This window comes from Homalodisca vitripennis, chromosome 2 (genome assembly GCF_021130785.1).
Source record: "Homalodisca vitripennis isolate AUS2020 chromosome 2, UT_GWSS_2.1, whole genome shotgun sequence".
Lineage (NCBI taxonomy): Eukaryota > Metazoa > Arthropoda > Insecta > Hemiptera > Cicadellidae > Homalodisca > Homalodisca vitripennis.
The window spans coordinates 62,293,163-62,313,659 of NC_060208.1; the positions used below are offsets into that span (position 1 = coordinate 62,293,163).

Sequence of the window (20,497 nt, forward strand, 5' to 3'; positions counted from 1 at the left end):
CAGACCTACACAACAGTAGACTGCGACCCTGCGGCTGTTTGAAAAGTCAAGGACATTCTCAGATAATGAGGCAATGGCAATCATGGAATTTGTAGCAATATTTGCTACACATATTTAGACAGTTTAGTAAAGGATTAACCCTTATAATGTAGTTAATCTTAAATGCTTCATTACTTCTCAAAAAGGCCAGCACTAGTGCGAGATAGATCCGTGATAGTGGATTTGCACTAGTGACAATATAGATCTGTGGTAGTGGATCTGCACTAGTGACAACATAGATCCGTGGTAGTGGATCTGCACTAGTGACAACATAGATCTATGGTAGTGGATCTGCACTAGTGAAAATATAGATCCGTGGTAGTGGATCTGCATAGTGACAACATAGATCCGTGGTAGTGGATCTGCACTAGTGACAATATAGATCCGTGGTAGTGGATCTGCACTAGTGACAATATAGATCTATGGTAGTGGATCTGCACTAGTGAAAATATAGATCCGTGGTAGTGGTTCTGCACTAGTGACAATATAGATCCGTGATAGTGGATCTGCACTAGTGACAATATAGATTTGTGGTAGTGGATCTGCACTAGTGACAATATAGATCTGTGGTAGAGGTTCTGCACTAGTGAGAAGATAGATCTGTTGTATTCAAGTGAGAAGATCTTTGGTAGTCTATCTCCACTAATTGTAATATATTTCTTTTGTTTAGATCTGCACTAGTTTCAAGATAGATCTGTGGTAGTAAATGCTGGGCAGTGGACGAGAGTTGCCAGTTATTGACGTTTGCTCTCTCTCTCACACACACAAACACAAGTTGATGCCTATAACATCATCTTGTCGGATCGCGAACACTTGGTATGGACTTAATCTTAGAACGCGGAGTTCTTGGTGAATTTGGACCTAACGGCTTTGCTGTCGCTGGACACACAATCAGAGCTATCTATGAAAAATCACGATTTAGGTTCTCCGAATTATTCACAAGAACCTCATTCAGTAAGTTGAATCTAGTAGAGACAAGAGCTGTAGAGACTGTGCCGGGTGTTTTAATCGAGTCCACCTCTACCATGTGAATACAAGAGAGGGATTCCTGTTATGGTACCAGTTAACTATTTACTGACCTTACTTAAATAACTAAAAACTAATTTGAATATGTTCAATACGACGCTTCATATGATGTTACTTGACCTCATTCTGGTTATGACGTGAACGTGAACATTGACCGTAATTGTCACGGGGCAATCTACACCCTGACCAAACCTCAAATCTTCCAATCACCAGACCTTCGCAAGGCCGAATATTAGTGTTCTTATATGGTTGTTAATCAGGGTCCGGTAATACTAGAATAGCTTGTATCCGAAACAGCTGAATTGCTAGGATATAATTTCATTTCATTCTGAGCTAGTGTGACTTTAACTTTAGGGTTTCATTCGTTCAAGATTTGTTTTCATTAAAAGGGAAGATTATCTTTAATATTCTTTACTAAGTGTAAACTATAATTAAAAAAGGAAAACGAAGTTTTATTTTATTGACTTATGCGGTACTATGCTAAGTGGCGTTTCCCATGAATCTCATCGGCTTCAACAAGAGCGGGATTACAATCCAATTGACAAAACAACGAGCACAACTTTCCGGTTGAAATCCTCCATAAACAGGGCCTACCGCTACTTGTAGACAATGAGCTATTATGATTGTTTGTGTGTAGTTACAATTGGGTCGGTAAAGACGTCATGCTCCTTGGTCCTTGGCGCCGCCCCAAATTAGTCTGCAGTAACTTCACGCTTGGTTAGCTCAATCCTTCCTAGTACCTGTATGTGTTTCATGCTTTTTTGAGATTTAAAGACTTAAACATCTAAACAGTTTATAAACAAAAACGCCTTAAAATAACTTAGCTTTATATTTCAATTGAGCGCCCACATTTATGCAATGAAAGTATCCTTACGTTCCGGTTTTGCTCTAATAACCCAGTATCCTGTAAGAAACTTCTCTACTGGAATTGGGCCAAAAAATGGGAAAATATTAAAACTTTGTTGTCCTTAAATTTTTTTTAAGCGTTTATTTTCAAGAAATATATACTTGAACATGGTTTTGGCATATATAAATACTTTCGTATTCATATATGCATATATAATAGCATATATAAATAGGTTTTGGCATATATAAATACTTGGCTTTAAATACTTTCGTAGGACCCCGATTCGAGATTTCGTACGCAATGCTGGACTTTTTCTGGTTTTGAGGTCTACTCTATCTATGTAATATACTTAATAGGCTTTTGTATTGGATTTCTATTTATAAATAAATCTACCAGCTCGTTACTCAGTGTCAGCTGAGACGTTGTAGTGTAAAAAGAACACGGGTTTTCTGTTGCAATAGTTTGAGAGTAGACCTAATACGTTTATATACGAGTATGTCAGCAACCTGTAAGCATAAGATTTAAAAACTCTTCAAGAAAAAAAAACAAATAAAGTAGTACCAGGATTATTTTACACTATAGATAAAACAATTGGTAATTCTTTTATGAATTAAATCTAACATTAGGTGGAAAAATTACTGAGCAGTTATTTAGTTTACTAATTATTTAATTACTAATTAATTATTATTTAGTACGTTACTGTTGGTTTTATAAATTGCTAGAGCACTTTTACTAGTCTGACCAGCTCAGTTAAACTATATGTAAGAAAACGAGTTAAATATCTTTAAAAATGAATTCATCCTTTCATACTATAAGTACAGTTTTACGTAACAGTTTAAATTAATTTATAAACTAATATATTTCTGTAGATAATTTTTAGATTTAGGAATGGATTATTTACTATTTATATCAGCAACACGAATTTATAATTTATGGTTCGCGGTTCTACTACCTAGACACTAAAGTAGATCTCTGATTGTTATCTCTCAGATCAAATGTATAAAGATACGGTAGTTAAGGCTTCCTGATGTACTGATAAAATCTTGTTCAATTACAAATTCAAAAAGTTTAAATTCAATATATTTTTTAAATTAAGTGCTTTAACATGCGGTATTCCTCAAGGATTTAATGTATGGCTAATTATTATTAGTATATGTAAATGATATCACTACTCTACAAATATGAGAAACTAATTCAATAACATGCTGACGACAACACATTATGTTTAACTGCTTGATACCCCAATTATATAAATTAAAACAACTTAATATTTATTAAGTTATATATTTACTGTGCAAAATCACTCATTCATTTAGAAATTTAGTAACCAGTTAGACAATTAAAAATATTAACTATATCAAATGTATTGGCTTTTATATGAACAAAATATGTGTACGCTTTATCAGACCCCTCATCCACCTTTTTGACAGATGCTGCTGGATCGGTGCCGTTGGGCAAGGAAGCTCCTTTCCAGTTCACCAGTATACTTGTTTGCTTTCCGTTTCAGCGAGTGTTCTGAATAGTTTCACCATTCATCGGTTTTAGAAATACCACCCATTTTTAATCGACTTCTATTATATTAGAACATATAAGTTTGATCGTTAATGTTTGACCTTATTATTTTAAATAGCTATTGAACTTTAATTATTTAATTTAAATTATGTTAAAAATATTAAAGTATATACAATACCTAATTATTGCTGTACTCTAATATCCAAACGTAACTTTGTTTCTGGCGGAATCTGTACTGACAATAAGGGAAGTACAGTACTGTTGAAAATATACTTAAATTTGTGGTTATACGCTTTCTTTACAATAAGTACCAATTAAAAACGTAACGATGTAATATTGTTTTAGAAAATACAAATAATAACTTCTTCTCAAACTTAACATTGTAATTTGATTTACTCAGCGTACAACACTAGCCCTTGGAGCAAATACTTAACGATTAACTAGTCAAATTTACGCGTGTGACGAAGTTAATTTTTGAGAATCGGAAACACATCAATGTTTATGTCTGTATGATTTTGATTCGACAAACCTGATGAAACTAATTCAGTTATAAATGGAAATGTTAAGTTACCATGAGCTCTCTTCTCGGATAATTCACAAAATATTGTCGCTTGATTTGGTAAATGGTAATTATCAGAAGTGAAGCAGCAGAGATTTGTGATTGGGTCAAGGGTGCTTTTATCGCAATATAAAACATTCTGCATTTCTTAACTCCTATCTTTACTCCAAATTAGGGATTTGATATTTGCATTGAGAGATTGAAAAGGTGGTGAAATGTTGCATGCTCTGGTTGGTAAAGCCTCCCTTCGAATGAACTCAACCGGGTTTAGAACTATAATTTTGAGCATGAATAAAAGCCCGGATTCAAACCCGAGCTTTTCATTTTGAGCATGGTAAACTAAAAGACAATCGAATGGTTTTGTTTTCTCCAATTTCTACAGATTAACAACAAAATACTTTCTAAAAGACAAGAAACGCAAGAGAAATCCTAGTTTGGTTCTGGGAGTGAATTAACTGATCAAAAGTGTTAACAAGAGTCAGGGGGGAGGGTCGTTGGACATGTCGATGAAGCTGTTAAACGTCTCAAAAGATTGTGTTACGGCTCTTTATTGTTTGTTAAAGAACGTTAAAGTAAAACAACTATTACATTATAGCGTTGAAGTGCTGTGCCAAAATGATACTGAGCTCAATCCTCGATGAACATACATTTTCCAAACACTTTCCTACGAGATACGTTTATATACATTTCTCTCTAGAGTGGTTTTAGAAAAGTTACGATTAAGATAAGTTTAAACTAATCAAATTTCATAATAAAATTGTTACTTTTATGAGTTTTTACATTAAAAGTTTGTAACAAAATATTTCTATACGTATGAAAACTTAAATGTCCTATTAGAATATTAAGAAAGACATTTTACAATGCAATACTAAATAACAAAAATATAAAAAACACGGGTTCTCATTTCTTGATATAGGAACACAAACATGTTTTAAAATTGCTTTTTTAACAAAAATGTGTTCTTAGATATAGTGATAATGTTTTAATTTTAGTTGTAGATTTTTTAATAATTTAATTTAAGTAATTAAATCAAATAATATTTTAATTAAACAAAACACATTTTTGTTGCAGAGTCTGATCTCTGCTCAACGCTTTCAAATTTTGGAACTTTTATCCAAGAAAATACATCAAGTGTATCCCAAAACTCCCCTTTCTCTATAACGTTAACTTTTGAACAGTGATCATTTTCAAATATTCTTTGAGAATATGGAGTTATATTAAAATTACTTATGGGGTTTTACATGGACTTCCAAATTCAGTAATAAGTATACTTTAAATTGGCAGTAAAAACCTTGTACTATTGAATTTGGTTTTCATTTCAGCAATAATACGATTTAGTATAATAGGATAATGTAGGGTCGTTTGAATTGAGTTGCCCGGCGATAGTTTATTATATTTATAACTAAACATTCGCAAGTAAAACACAATACGTAATATTAACTTATGCAAGATACACAGCACTAGGAGGAAATAAATAAGAGAACTTGACGACAGCGTACAAAACCTTTCACTGCTTAACACCTTGGATGTCGGTACACGTCATTCAGCCTCGTACGCTTTTGGAGTTACAAGATCAAATACATGGCTGCCAGATTTCACAGCAAAAAGTTAGCGAAATTTCTCTCACGGCACGTTTCTTCGTATCGACCACCGTGATTCAGAAGGACACAGCCAGTTTTGACTGCTGACATGAAACAATCCATTTCCTAGATAATGCACTACTAACATTAATATTAACAGTTAGACAACCTTCTCCAAACCCCCCCCTCTCATTCTCAGTAATCTGTTGTCTGTCATAATACAGGTTTGAATAAAACTTAAATATTGTTAGGTAAGTTTAGAATCTGACATTAACGACTAGAAATCTCCAAGAGAAAGTGATAACAAGTCGGTGACACGAGAAGACAAGTCGTTAACGACTTACTTCAGGCTCTGGGATTTCTGTTTGTCGCTTAACTTCGCACAGCGCAGTCTAAAATTCGAAACACTTGTTTTAGATTAAATGTGTGCTTGACAAGTCTACACTTATCCATACAAACGGCCATACCTGATCACGAAATAACGGAATGCTAACTTTCATCGGAACGATCTAGATTGGTTAAAAAAAATCAATGGACCTTTAGAGTCATCAATTTTAACAATCAGCTCTTTCAACAGCCAAAACCACTAAATTGACGAGCCGAGCTATTGGGTCAGCCGGTTATAACTTATCATTTGAGAGATAAGCTTGATTTGTTACGTGTTTTTCACGCGACATGACTCTCTGAGGGAACAAAACATCGGTTGGCAGCGAGTTTGATAACGCTGGCAGCCTTCCAGCTGGGAATCAGCGAGATTGTGAAAACTCCTTATCGCCCGGGGTCAAAGTTTTTGTGTCTGTTTTTCGTTTTAATTGATTTAACTTAATTGTCTTCAGAGATACTCGATAAGTGCTGACCCCACGTCAATATTGTTTCATTTGTGTAAATAATTAAAATGAGAACCCTTTGGAGATCTAACAAACAATCTAAACAAGGGGATTCTCGGTAAACGAGTTCCAGTAGCCTAAATGAAGGGTTGAATAGGGTTAGCTGACAGGAATCTGAGAAAACTATGCGGATTAAATGTAAGTATAGGTGGAAGTGAGTATACTTTTGACGGTAGACATTGTATGTGGAGGAAAATTATGGACATAAATAGTATAGTCTAATTATTTGTTTTAGAGCAATACACGACTTCGCTTTAATTTTAATGAAGTTTCACATAATAGAAGAGAATACCCTATTAAAGGAATAAGAGGCATGTCCCTAGTTTTGTAACTAATTTAATGCTGTATACGTTCATACGAAGTTATTATATGAATTTGAAAACGTTCTACATAAGGACAATTGTGAACCACCCCCATGATGCTGACACACGGGAATACTTATTTTGCAAATTTGCAAACAATATTCTATGTACAAGCACGCGTAGGTCATTCAAACATTATTGTAGGTTACATTGCGTGATAAACTAAAGTATTATATTATAAACTGTTATAATTGAACGATATACAATACTTGTGTAACTACTGCAACACACTGTCATCAACTGCAGTTTAAATCTTACGTTTGAATTTCTCATCACAAAAACAGCAATTTAAACAAGAAACCCTTAGCTTGCTGTGTTCGTTTGTTTTTTGTTTTCGTTTTTTAAGCATGGTGATGATAAAACAATTCTAAAACCTAAAAATATATTTAAATTTAAAAAGGCAGTTCAATTCTTTATAAGAGTATATTTTAAAATATTTACTTTGTATATAAAATTTACCTCTATTGGTCTTTTTCAATTGGAAAGCCACATATTTCTGATTGTATCTAAATATCAGTTTATTAGAATTGACGATGTACTTCAAACATATCGAACATACATATGTTGTCTGTCATTTTTGAGCTGTGAAAGCCATAATATTTTGATTTTTAAACCTGTTGAATTCGGCTTGGATTTACAAAATATAGATATGAACAGCATAATCCAACTTTATCGATAATTGAATTTACAATTTGGCTACTAAGATAATGGGGATAGAGTAATAGACACAGTGTGTTCTCTTGATGTAAGGCCTAGGGTTGAATCTGAGTTATGTATATAGAGCAGAATCTAATTCTTCCGGAACAGAACACTTGTTACCATTGTCTCTTCCTCAATATACTGACTCTCCTTATTGTGCCTTCTCTTCCTTTTGGTGAACTGACTCTTCCTCTTAATGTACTGTATTGATTTCCCCTCTTATTAACTAGGCTTCACCTTTCACCTTGTATTGTCAATTCCTTGTTTGTCATCTCCTTACGTAGATTTGTTGTCTTTGGAGAATTATAATAATTTTACTTTAATGCCCCTCAGAGAGTGTTTGATATATTTAATTTTTTTCCAACAAATTCTAAAAGAAGTTTTATGTTCTGTTAGAATACTCTTTTGAAAAGAAATTACATTTTCGGGTTCAGTAATAAAATCACTATAAGTACTATCCCACTAGACCATATTTGAATTTTAAACAGTGTTCTAATCCCAAATCTGTTCATATTTGCTCCAGATGGATGTCTTACATTTTAAAGTTAATCATACTACTTTTCCAACACACACAGCGAATGTCAAAATATTACAGTACAAATAAAAGGTGGAATTTGTAGAGGAGATCAGTATCATTTGTCAAAAAAGTTGGAAAAATCACACCTTGATTTACGTACTAAAACACAATACACGTAGCAGACCATTAATCATTGAACTGGTCAAAGACAACGAAAATAACGAAGCAGTCGACAGACAACAATGGACAATAGTTAGGTTAGGGCGCCCATTCTCAAACGGCGTATCAAAGAGGTTTAAAGTGAACCGAAGCCATCTGGCAGGACACCTGCCCGTAGTGCGGTTGCCTGCCAAAATCAAAGACTGCCAAAACAAACTTTCCACGTCTGTATTTTTAACAGTTTAACCGAGGCGTGGCCGCCTCCGCTTTTTGAAAGTGTTTTCTAAATAAACGTCTGAGGAGCCAGTGTGTTCAGAGTGGAAAACAAACAAACAAAGTAATATTTTGTGGATGAAAGAAATTAAAACATGAAATAACACTTCTAACCTATTGATTTTCAATTTTTCTAGTACCATCAGAACTGTGCTAAGCCATTGTTTTTAATATGTAAGTTGGGTTTAGATCATTACATGTTTTTATTAAGTTAAGGTCCAAAATGTACAAGGTAAGAAAAAAAGTAAATATATAATAAATTACTGTACATTAATGTTTTAAGGGTGATTCTTAAATTAAACTGGATTATCTTATAGAGCCAGAAAAAAATCACAAATTCTAAAATATTTATATTCCTATACATACAATATATTTAAAACCTCCTTTTGTATATGCAAATATGAGTAACCGTTTGATCAAACAATTAATTGCATAACAAATCAAGCAAATCACTCTTTAAATTATTTTAAACTACCAAACGTTAGAGATTTCAATAACATAACGCATTTTAGCTCTACAAATATATTCTCGACTCTATTGGACGAGTTGTTCAATGGCTTCAAGAAAATAAAACTATGAAGTATGTAATATTTAGACAATTATGATAGTAGGCCTAAGTATGGTAAACAATTATGATAATATGGCAGAGACAGTATGCGAGCGGTCTAAAACGTCGGATTGTGGATTTGAGTTATACCGATAGGCACAGGTATCCTATCTGTGACAGTAGCACTTATTACAGTATCAATGACGTTGTACACTGTACCGACTCTATATTATTCCATCTGATAACATCTTTGCACCGGCCAGTGGTCCATGGCAGAACAAGGCTTAAAAAGCGAACGGCTTCATCTCTTTTAAAAACTGTAAAATGCTCAAGATGTTTTACAAGCACTAAAGTTTTCTTTACTTTCCTATCTCTCAAGACACACATACGGTTGTTTCCACTGTGAGAATCAGTGCAAGCATAAGAAATGGAGTCTTGCGTATCGCCTCTGTTGTATTAGCCCAAAATAGAGTGCTTACATGTCTTGAGTATAATTAAACGCATATTTAAAATTACCGAAAGAATGCCCTCGCCATAGACTGCAGTGAACTATCCAATAACTCGGAATGTACCATCAAGTTCCTCACCATATAGTGACTTGGCCAACATTCACCTATCAAGTTCCTCACCATATAGTGACTTGGCCAACATTCACCTATCAAGTTCCTCACCATATAGTGACTTGGCCAACATTCACCTATCAAGTTCCTCACCATATAGTGACTTGGCCAACATTCACCTATCAAGTTCCTCACCATATAGTGACTTGGCCAACATTCACCTATCAAGTTCCTCACCATATAGTGACCTGGCCAACATTCACTTAACTACATAAATAAGATAATTAATTCCCCGGGTGAAGAATTAACCTCCTACTAACATTATAATGTACACTGTACAAAAAAATAATTAATGATCGCCATAGGAAGAATGCAGCATCTCCTAAGACCTACTCTTACATTATCATAACCCTAAATATAATAAAATAAAAAAACATAGATTACAGGGTTGTTTACTAAAAACCTTGTAGTAATATAATGCAGATACCGGTCTAGTAGCCCCAAGATAATGGCACAGAGTAACATACTATACCATCAAATGTTACATACAAATGGTACAGTACCTAAACTTATTGATAAACGAACCTTAATTGAGCCAAAACAAACAATCGCTAAATTCAAGGCTTCTAGAAACCAAACTACACCAATAATTAAATCTTATTTATTTATTTATTTCATTGTGGTATAGTTATTATTAAACGTAAACATTGCCTTTTTTATGCTATAACCAACGATCACAATTTCCCCCTGTCTTCTACGTATCTCGAAACAAAAATACGGATCTACGAAATATATTTGACAAGATAGCATACATACTCTAACCTAACAATTGGGTTACGTCATGGGCAGAGCGATAACAGGAACTGACGAGTCAAGATCTTGGACTGAGTGGGCAGCCGCAATAGAGATGATTGGAAAGACAATTGGTCTTGTCTGACCATGTCTGTGTGGTTCTAGGTCAAGATGGTTCAGTTTATTATCAGGATTCATTGTTTTAGATTAAATTTGCACAGATTCCTTACTGACTGAAGGTTACGGTTGTTACTAGCATTCAAGCAAGACTAGTCTTCTGGACAAAAGCGATGAATAAATGAGCAGAGACTAAAGTCCAAACAAGTTAGAGAGCAAGTTTCACTTGTACTTTCACTCGCACATATTCTTGTGTCACATTTTTGTCAAGGCGGAGTTCTTGAGTCAAATACATTTCTCTAAGTTATGTAGAATATTTGTTTTTAGATCCTCAAAGCGTTAAACAGTAGTCATCCAATCATACAACAACTAGAAATGATATCGTATACAAGCAAAATTACATGCTAAACTGACTGGGGACGAATTTGTAATGTACTTGACATGTCTGGCAGTATTTATTGTTTTAAATACTTGACAGTTAGTATTGCAAGTATTGTATAACGGCATTGATTTACCTTTCACCAAGCGATAAAGCTTGATATGGGGTTCGAAACACAATATAATTAGAATGCTTGCATTATTTAATTTATTGAGCGGGCTTTAATGTTAGCTTTAGGGACAACTGCTGAAAAGAATTGTGTCAACGTAGGTAGATGCGCATGTTAAATTGAAAAACATGTGTGTGTGTGTGTGTATATATATATATAATTTTCAAAAATTCCCATGACGTTTAATTTAAAGCCGCACAATTTAATTAATTTCTCGTTTAGTGATCAAAAACGTCCTTCTTATTTTTATTGTCTTTAGGAAAAGTATCGATTAAAGGGCTGTAACAATGCAATATGCAGAAACAAATTGAAAAAAAAATTGCAAAAGAGAAAACAATTACATAAACATGAGTGAAATTTTTATATTGTTTATGAAGCACTTTATAAAATACCCTTACAGTAGTAATTTAATTTTCTTCATATTGTAAACTAATCACATATGTGTACATATTGTAATGTTTCTCGCACATTTACGAGAAAATATAAACTTTTTGATATATGGCAACACTTTGTCAGCTGTTCCGTAGTTGTTTGCTTCATTGATCACGCGCCAAAGGTTGGAAATTTAGAGTTGATAAACAAGTCTCTCTGTTGTGAGTTGAGAGGGAACGCTTACATAATCCCAACAGCCTTGTTAGTGGTGTAGGTTTAGACAAACAAGTTGATTTGGCGTTTGAAAATTGTAACCAAATCCCAAAGCACTCGTTTACAAACCTTAACACTTCTTTCAAAATGTAAGATGAAGATTCCTTGAGGCTTCGTCAGCACTTTGGGTTAGAGGTCCAAAAGTCATATTATTGTAGTTTTCATTACTAAAATTTCCCCCAAAAACTCGCTTTTAAAATATTTAAACAACTATGTCAGTTGACTTGAAAAATGTTATTTTCAAACACTACGATTATAAAATACTCGTTTTCTAAGTCTTATTAATAGAATATACTTAGAATAAAATAAATTTACACTTGTACTTCAACATGTTTACTTTTTTGGTTGTATAAAAGGCCTTTCCTGTGAGTTTCAGTGCATCAATTAAACGATTTGTACCTAATTAAAAATTTACAATAATGAGCTCATTTGCATAGTGAAAAGAATGTAGATATTTCACTAATTGTTGCCAACATTTAATATTTTAACTGTAACACACCAACTGATCTAATTAGCGGAACACAAGTGGGTGCTTGTAGGTTAGATATGTACCGTATCGTTAAATCCACACGACCTCAAAGTAAAATATGCGCGCATATTTCCTCGCGACTACGGCATTTATGGGTTACTACAGTTGAGAACAGAAGCTGACCGCCAGCGCGGGAGAGGATTTACCGCCATGATTGAGGTTAAGGTCATCAGCTGTTGAGATCATAGGTTATACGAGACCAGTCGCTAGCCGACGCGTCACCCGGTATAACGAACACAATACCGAAACAGTCGTGATGAAATTGGATAGTTCATCCTTTTAGGGGAAACAATGGGAAATAATAGGCACGTAGTTGACCTTTTTCGATGCGTGAATTTGATCACTACTATTCACTGCTTGCGCCACGTAATCAGTTTTTGTTATTTTTGTTAATCCATTTGAATAACTTCTTTATACAGGAGTATTCACAACGGATTATGTTATTACATTTGCACGCTAATAACATGAAATAAGATTCGGTAAATGAAAATATATAATGGTTCTCATGCATGATGGAAAAAATGGTTTCTAAAATAATAAATAATATTAATTTGTTTTTTTCCTATCGAGCGGGGGGCTGGAAAATACTTAAAATATTGTAGAAAGCTTCATTTCTATATAGGCAACATGGTCGATAGTAGTCGATGATGGTGTATGTCACTCCTTGGTATTCGACTGAGCGTTAGAGGATATTTTTACATTGGTCTTAAGTGTACGTATCATGAAGAAAACAAACACACAATAAATAAATTTGTAAACATACAAGAATGAGTGCAGTTATGTGATTGTTTAACATGGTAACACAAGTAACTATAGACTTAAACTTTGTACGTAGCCTCAGACTATATAGTATGACTCATCGGATTGCATTAGAAACAGCGAATTAAACAGTATTTGTTCACACTAATTGGAAATCTGGTTTAATTACTAGATTCCACCATTATCTACATGCTAGTGTTATTATTTAGAGAAAATTAATTTCAGATAACATTCTACTGGTATAAAATTATATAATTTTAATGAATACATATTTCTAACATGCAGATTAGAAAAGATTCACACTTCTGTCAAGTGTTCTGATGCTTCCAGAAAAATTAAATATTTCCCAATTACATTAAAGAAATTTATTAGGTACTTGACAACATATCACTCAAAAGTTTTTATATTCCATATTTAAAAACGATCAAATCTAAATTATAACGACGACTAAATGAATATGTGTTCTGTAGTTAAAACTACGATTAAATATTTATAAGACGCGAGTGGAGTGATTAGTAAAAATCTTTTTAATATAATACTTGCGATATGTTGAGTGCAGATTTGCGTTACGTTAATGTTCTTGTTTAAAAGCTATTTTGTAGCAGTTTCTGCACAGAAAATATGTAGCAACTGCGCACTTTACAAACAACAAAGTGAAAAAACTAATCCAAGAAATACCATAACGGTTAGGTGCCGGTTATACTGGCAGTCATCCTAGATTGTAACTCCATAAAAACAATGTTAGACGCTCTTGTTTTATTTGTAGGATTGTGTGATGTATCTTCTTTTATATGTATTATTCATAAGCATCCAAACAGATTAGTTGTTCAAATATTTGTATCGGTTGCTCAGAACAAATTTCATATTTTGTACTTAAAAAATATACTTACTTCATCTTTTAAATAAATTAAAAACTAAAAAGCGATTGAATAAATATTTAAATTATATATAAAATGAGATATCTCCTTAACTCTACGACCAACACGAGGATGTAAAAGGATTTGACTTTTAACGCTGTTTTTATGGGACAAAACTCAAGTAGTTTATCTGCAGCTGGTTCTTGAAACATTTCATTACCTGCGTAATGTATATTTTTTAAATATAATTCATACAGTATAAGTTTCTAAATGATTATTTTTGGTTCTGAAACTTTACTAAAATGTTTACCAACCATTGGCTGAAATGGCACAACGTTCGGGGTTGACATCTCTCTGAAGTTCTTTGATCTAGACTTTGTTCGGAGAATGTTCCATTCAATTGAGACGTTTACGAATTACCAATAGACAAACAACCGTGGCCTTGTTTTTGAAAAAACCGGGACACCAGCCGATGAACCCACATAGTTAGCGATCCAAAGAAACAATCTGAAAAGGTTAGTGTAAAATGTAACACATCTTACACATTACTCTGTTTATGCCCATAACAAAAACCATTTACTTATAAAAATCAGTAGAGCGTAATTCTTATTATTCATGTCATTTTTTACTCGGAAATTTTAATTTGTCTATAGATACATATGTTATTGATCAATTTCATTTGGTTAAACCTAGCAGTTAGTTCTATGAAACGAGTTTAACGTTTATAACATAAAAATTAACTTTTCGTTCATAATACTATTCAGAGATTATTGTATATAATCTCATAATTTCATTTCCTAAAAACTTTTTTACCAATTTGTGTCTGATACAAGAGATTTAACACGACGAGCTACTCTATTATACAACAGAATGTATGAATCAAGGCGTTGTGTATAATTTTACGTGGTTTAACATATATTAACCAAAGGTAAAATAGAACCTAAGGTAAGTTAAGATTTTATGAGAATGAGTTTAGTAATGACTTCAAATAATAAACATGCCTGGATTTTGGACAAACTGTTTAAAAACATGGCTAGACATCTTAGAACTTGATCCAAATGTATTTCACGACATATCTCGAAATGAAATGAAATGAAACGTTTATTCTCTCTTCACAATCAATTAATTGTAACAAAACAACAACAATATTATACTTCTATACCTAGTATTTGATCAAATAACGTGTTAACTAAATAGGATGTGTTTTTCTATTATTGAAAAGAAATGTTATAATAGAAATTATTAAACAAAACAGAAATATAAGCTGATGCAGAACTGCTGAGAGAATAAATACACACGCAAGAGAAGATAAATTCTTCTGATTTTGCGTGGGAGTCACCAGTATTTTATATTTTCAATTTGGAATTTTACTGTTGTCTCCTGTTAACCACACACACACACACAAAACACATATCCACACATCCAATATGAAAACATATACTATCACATGTAATATCATTACTGTGTCTACTATCTCTCTCGAGGCAACTACATTTGAGGCAAAAATAATTTACGCAAAAGTAAATTTGTTTATAACTTTATTTCCTTTTTTTTAGATAGATTTTTTACTTATTCTTTAGAGGGACATATTATCTTACCTGTTTGGTTATTATATTATTGTTTAAGAAAAATTTAGTTATTAACTAGTTTAATACAGCAAACAATTGTTCCAATTGATTAGAATCATGATTCAAGAGCCAATCCTTGACAAGGATTTTTAAGGTTTTCATTGTGGGTGAATTTATAATGTACACAGGTAAACTATTGTAAAACTTGGGTCCGAGGTATATAAAAGACTTCTGTAGCAAAGAGCTATTAACTCTCGGTGGCCTGATCAAGCCGATCTGCCTGGTAATATATCCTCGATGTGTTGTTTGCAGATCAACAGTGACTCCTGGATTACCACTAATTTGGAAATCGATCTTAACATCTCGATCTCGATCTTCACTGTTCTAAAAATAAAAAATATTTTTCGGCCTTTTGTTTCTTCTATTATGTCTCACAGAAATACAACCATTTTAAGATATGTTACGGTTGTAAAACACATTTTGAAGGTCACTTAGGAAAAAACAGGTTTTTGGCGATGCTAAAATTGTTGCTGCTTATTGTGATTGAAGATGAAACAAGTTAAAAGATAAAACAGTGTTTTAATGAATATTTGTCTCGGTAATGATGGTATCGGGCTGTAAGCAGAACATTCGATAATTGGGCCTTTCCCAAAGGTGGGATTTTAACCGTTGTGTAAGGTTTTGACATGGGAATTTGGCCCATAATATTGTCAAATCAATTTCTGTCACGTAAAACCTTTGTAATAATAAAAAATTAGTATAAATGGAAGACAACTCCTCCGGTACACAATGTTCGCCTCTAAAAGTTTTGAAATAACAAGTGATTTCCCCACGCTATTTGTGGAGGATAGGAGAAAGTAGATTGATAAAGAGATAAGCAAGTGACAGGGAGTCTTCATCATTTTCAGCCGATCTACAAATATTTACGTACACCTCGAAATGCGATATTGAGAGAATTACTCGTACACACTTTTGGGCTTCTTCCGTATTGATCTAACATTGTACTTATAATATTGTACTTATAGCACAAGATTATTAAGCAACAAGATTATAATATCATTAATAAACGCACACACAATTTGTGTTAAGTGATAGCAGGTTTTACGTAACGGCCAGTAGAAAATATATGTATTCTACTTCAAAAATTTCTACAAAAAAATACATGAATGTCTTAGTGTGATGTTATACTATGTCCTCTTTGTCGAGTGCACTTTAAATCTCAGGTATTAAGCTCTTCAGCCATTATACATAAATTATTTCTTGTGGTTGTTGGAGTATTCTTTTTTGCTTAGTATTGTGGACCCGTGCTTACGTATTTCAGAAAATTACGCTGCTAAGAAAATTGTATTTCATGTTTCTCATGAGCACTTCAATAATTTTATTGTACATGTTTTGATGCACATTAATAATACACAAAACAGTAGTGTTACGTTATGGTATTATTTCAATTCATGAAATGATGGCCAATCAATATTTCTTTGATATGAATGTATACGTTAATCCGGGCAGAAGTAAACTCTTTCCGAAAAAGTTCACTTTGACTGATTTCTACGGTACATTCGTTGTTGAGCATCAATGTTAGTATTGCAGAAACATGCCCAACAATTAAAAGAAAAATCGTTTGAAATGGCCAAAAGTTCAGTTATTTTAAACATATCATTACTGTTGGTTTTAAACAAAAGTAGGCCAAAATTGAAAATTTCGATCCTTGTCGATTTACTTCCCAGAGCGCATAATATCCGCTAGAGCGCGCTATGCGTCGTTATAAAATACGGATCGTGCGGCAACCTCTTCTTAGACCCCTATTCCACATATAACGTGTTTCTATAAAGGAATACGTTAAACATCCAAACACACCTAATTAGACAAAAATTCTAAAACATACAATAGTTAATAATATAATTTTCCTTTGGTATATATGCAGTAAATACATTTGAAAATGTATTTTGTTACCTGAAATCAATTTTGCTCTCAATAGTATAACAATAAATTAACTATACAGTATACAACGCATATTGATACCCACACTAATATTAATTTATGATATTCCTTTAAAAAACTTAAAACAGATATATTCATTCTAACATTGAATGTTCAAAAGTTTACCAGAGATTGTTGTCCACAAAAAGACAGCAAAATATTACATCTAATATATATTACATCTTCTTCTTCATATCCCTTTATAACAGTCTCAATAAATATTTAAAAACTTTTGAATTTTAAACGATGCTATGAAATTAACCTCAACTAAACAAACATTCAGTTGAAAATTTAACGTTAATATATTATTGCAATGAAAATCAGCACTGCATTCACTGAAGGATGCAGATTTCAAATGCACTACTTTTTTGTCAAAAACACATGGAATTGACATGAATAATGTGTTTGTTAATATTAAAAGAAATTCTCCCTCTTCAGCAAAGAGTAACTAGATAATGTCCAATATAACTTTCCTGGATTTTAGGTTTAACTCAAAATTTGATGGCTCATCGCTTCAAGAAAACCTATTGCCCAAGAAATGGAATTTTGGAAGTGAAATGCCAATCAGAGGCGCTTTAAGAAACGTTTCAGTGGTTGAAATAAAACCACAGAAGTATCATGGATTGAAATCGTAAATATTCAGTAGGCTACTTTAGGTAGAAATAAAAAATTGAGGATGACGATCCTGACGTAAGATTTGATGGCTCATCGCTTCAAGAAATCCTATTGCCCAAGAAATGGAATTTTGGAAGTGAAATGCCAATCAGAGGCGCTTTAAGAAACGTTTCAGTGGTTGAAATAAAACCACAGAAGTATCATGGATTGAAATCGTAATTATTCAGTAGGCTACTTTAGGTAGAAATAAAAAATTGAGGATGACGATCCTGACGTAAGATTTGATGGCTCATCGCTTCAAGAAATCCTATTGCCCAAGAAATGGAATTTTGGAAGTGAAATGCCAATCAGAGGCGCTTTAAGAAACGTTTCAGTGGTTGAAATAAAACCACAGAAGTATCATGGATTGAAATCGTAATTATTCAGTAGGCTACTTTAGGTAGAAATAAAAAATTGAGGATGACGATCCTGACGTAAGATTTGCCAGATTTTACAGGTGGAATGTATTAAGAAACAGCTTTTAGTAAGTTTTGTTAACTATTAAATATACCATCCTAGCTAGGCAAGTGGTTAATTCAATCAGAAATAACATTCAAAGGATCTCTTTTTCTATCAGATCCTTACATTTTATTTCTGATCTAATCAATTAATTAGCCAATTAACTGAGCGTTAACTAAAGATTATCACTCCAGGGGCTAGAAAAACTTTATTTCTGTCCGTACGATATATCGAAAAAGAACTGATTTATAAAATTGAAATTCCCCATGAAGCCTCTTTCTATATGAGGAACACTGAGTTCAATGATGGTGCTTGTCACTCCATGGGATTTAGCTGAGTTGTCTTAACTCGAGTTATGATAAAATTTAGAATCTAAATGTCAATTTGTAAATAAATCTAATTTTTACAACATGTCATAGAAGTGTGGTTTAATTGTATATCCAAGCATTGAAGCACATCTCCTTAATTTTTTCACATTTTCAAAATAAATCACAACGTTGTCACTGGAAGCTAATGGGATTGCATTATTTGACAAGTCTCTCTCTCATAGACAACTTTTTATTTGGATTTCTTTTTTGTACATATACGTCACCAACTGTATAAAAACGCTTTTAACCATTGTATACAATGCATTTTCAGTGAAATGCTTATTAAAACATAAAATTTCATTCTCTTTATTCTTATACATACAAAGTGCTGTTTTATATTATGCTGTAATTATTTCTTTACATTTTACTAGAAATCTAAACATTTATGCATATATGAGTAGAATTATAATTTTTGTACATTACTATTCACTATGATATAATTAAGATAGGTGGAAATATAAGAAACCAATAGAAAATCTACATTCGGCTGAATAATAATTACTAATTTCTTTCATTACATCACTATTGGTAAGACCTGTACTCATTTAGAATCGCATCTAAAAAAATGCCTTCATAATAAAAGTTCTAAAGACTTTGATTGTAGTCTTACTTTAGTACCTATAGAGTTAAAAAAATACCATACAAACCAAAATATCTTACAATTAGGCTAGGTGAAAAAAATAAAATTGTGTCAATATGTGAGCCCTTTGCTATGAATTTTATTGATCAGGTTAAATTATAGCTTCAAAATTAAAAAGCCATCCACATGCAAATTTGCATGTACATTGAAATCTAGTATCAACAAAGAATATCTGATGATGATATTGTCCTAAATTTCGTTTTTGAAATATCGTATTTCTATGTCGGGCATTTTAAATGTCACGAGTATCTAAAGGGCGATAACTGTAGCATACAGAGGAAGCTATAAGAAATTGATACTTACAGTTACTCAAACTTTCTGCAAAAGCAATCCTCCCAAGGTGCGAGCGTGAACCAAATACAAACACATATACCCGCATATCCCGTAAACCATCTTAGATGAACAGAAACTATACATAAACACAAATGAAACACAATCCTTCACCCTAACACACAGAAAACACAACAAATTCACGAACTATACTGTCACGACAAGACAAACGTTATTACTGAGAGAGAGGAAGCTCTAGTACTGGCAACGTCTGTCGCACAAGTAAACAGCTGTTCGATAGAGGGGAAGGTGGGAAGGGGGAGGAGGGGGCACCGAACTCTACTCCCGCCATTTGATCAATTTAATCAGCTGATCAACACTGCTTTCAGCTACGCCTTCAATTCGCGTTAGGCAGAAAGTGATACGGACTTGTGGTTAAAGGAGATCATTTCAGATAATACAAGAAGGCTTTTTAAAGCTAGACATGAAAATATCTTTTATCCTCTTACAAAATTGACTAAATTTTAACATTTACATGTTTGTGTTGTTATGAATTTGTACGTAGTCAACATGCAACATATTTGTCTATATTAGTATATGCAACAGAAATCGCAACATCCAAATGGTGTCCCAACACTTTCCAAGACTCTCTGATAGTGACCAACGCAACGTCATGTCGCATGTACAAGGAACTCCTGGCACCATTTATTTGTATCAAATACACTGACATGATTGTCGTACCCC

The 20,497-nt window shown here is 33.1% G+C and overlaps 1 protein-coding gene across 1 annotated transcript in view; it reads right to left on the minus strand.

Annotated features, from left to right (window-relative positions):
• The window catches only part of LOC124354049, a 100,008-nt gene extending 79,963 nt beyond the window's left edge, over positions 1-20,045 (minus strand). Inside the window, exon 1 of the mRNA XM_046804217.1 lies at positions 19,787-20,045. The gene's annotated coding sequence lies outside the window, so the exon portion shown is untranslated. The remainder of the gene's footprint in view (positions 1-19,786) is intronic.
• Between the last annotated feature and the right edge of the window lie 452 nt (positions 20,046-20,497).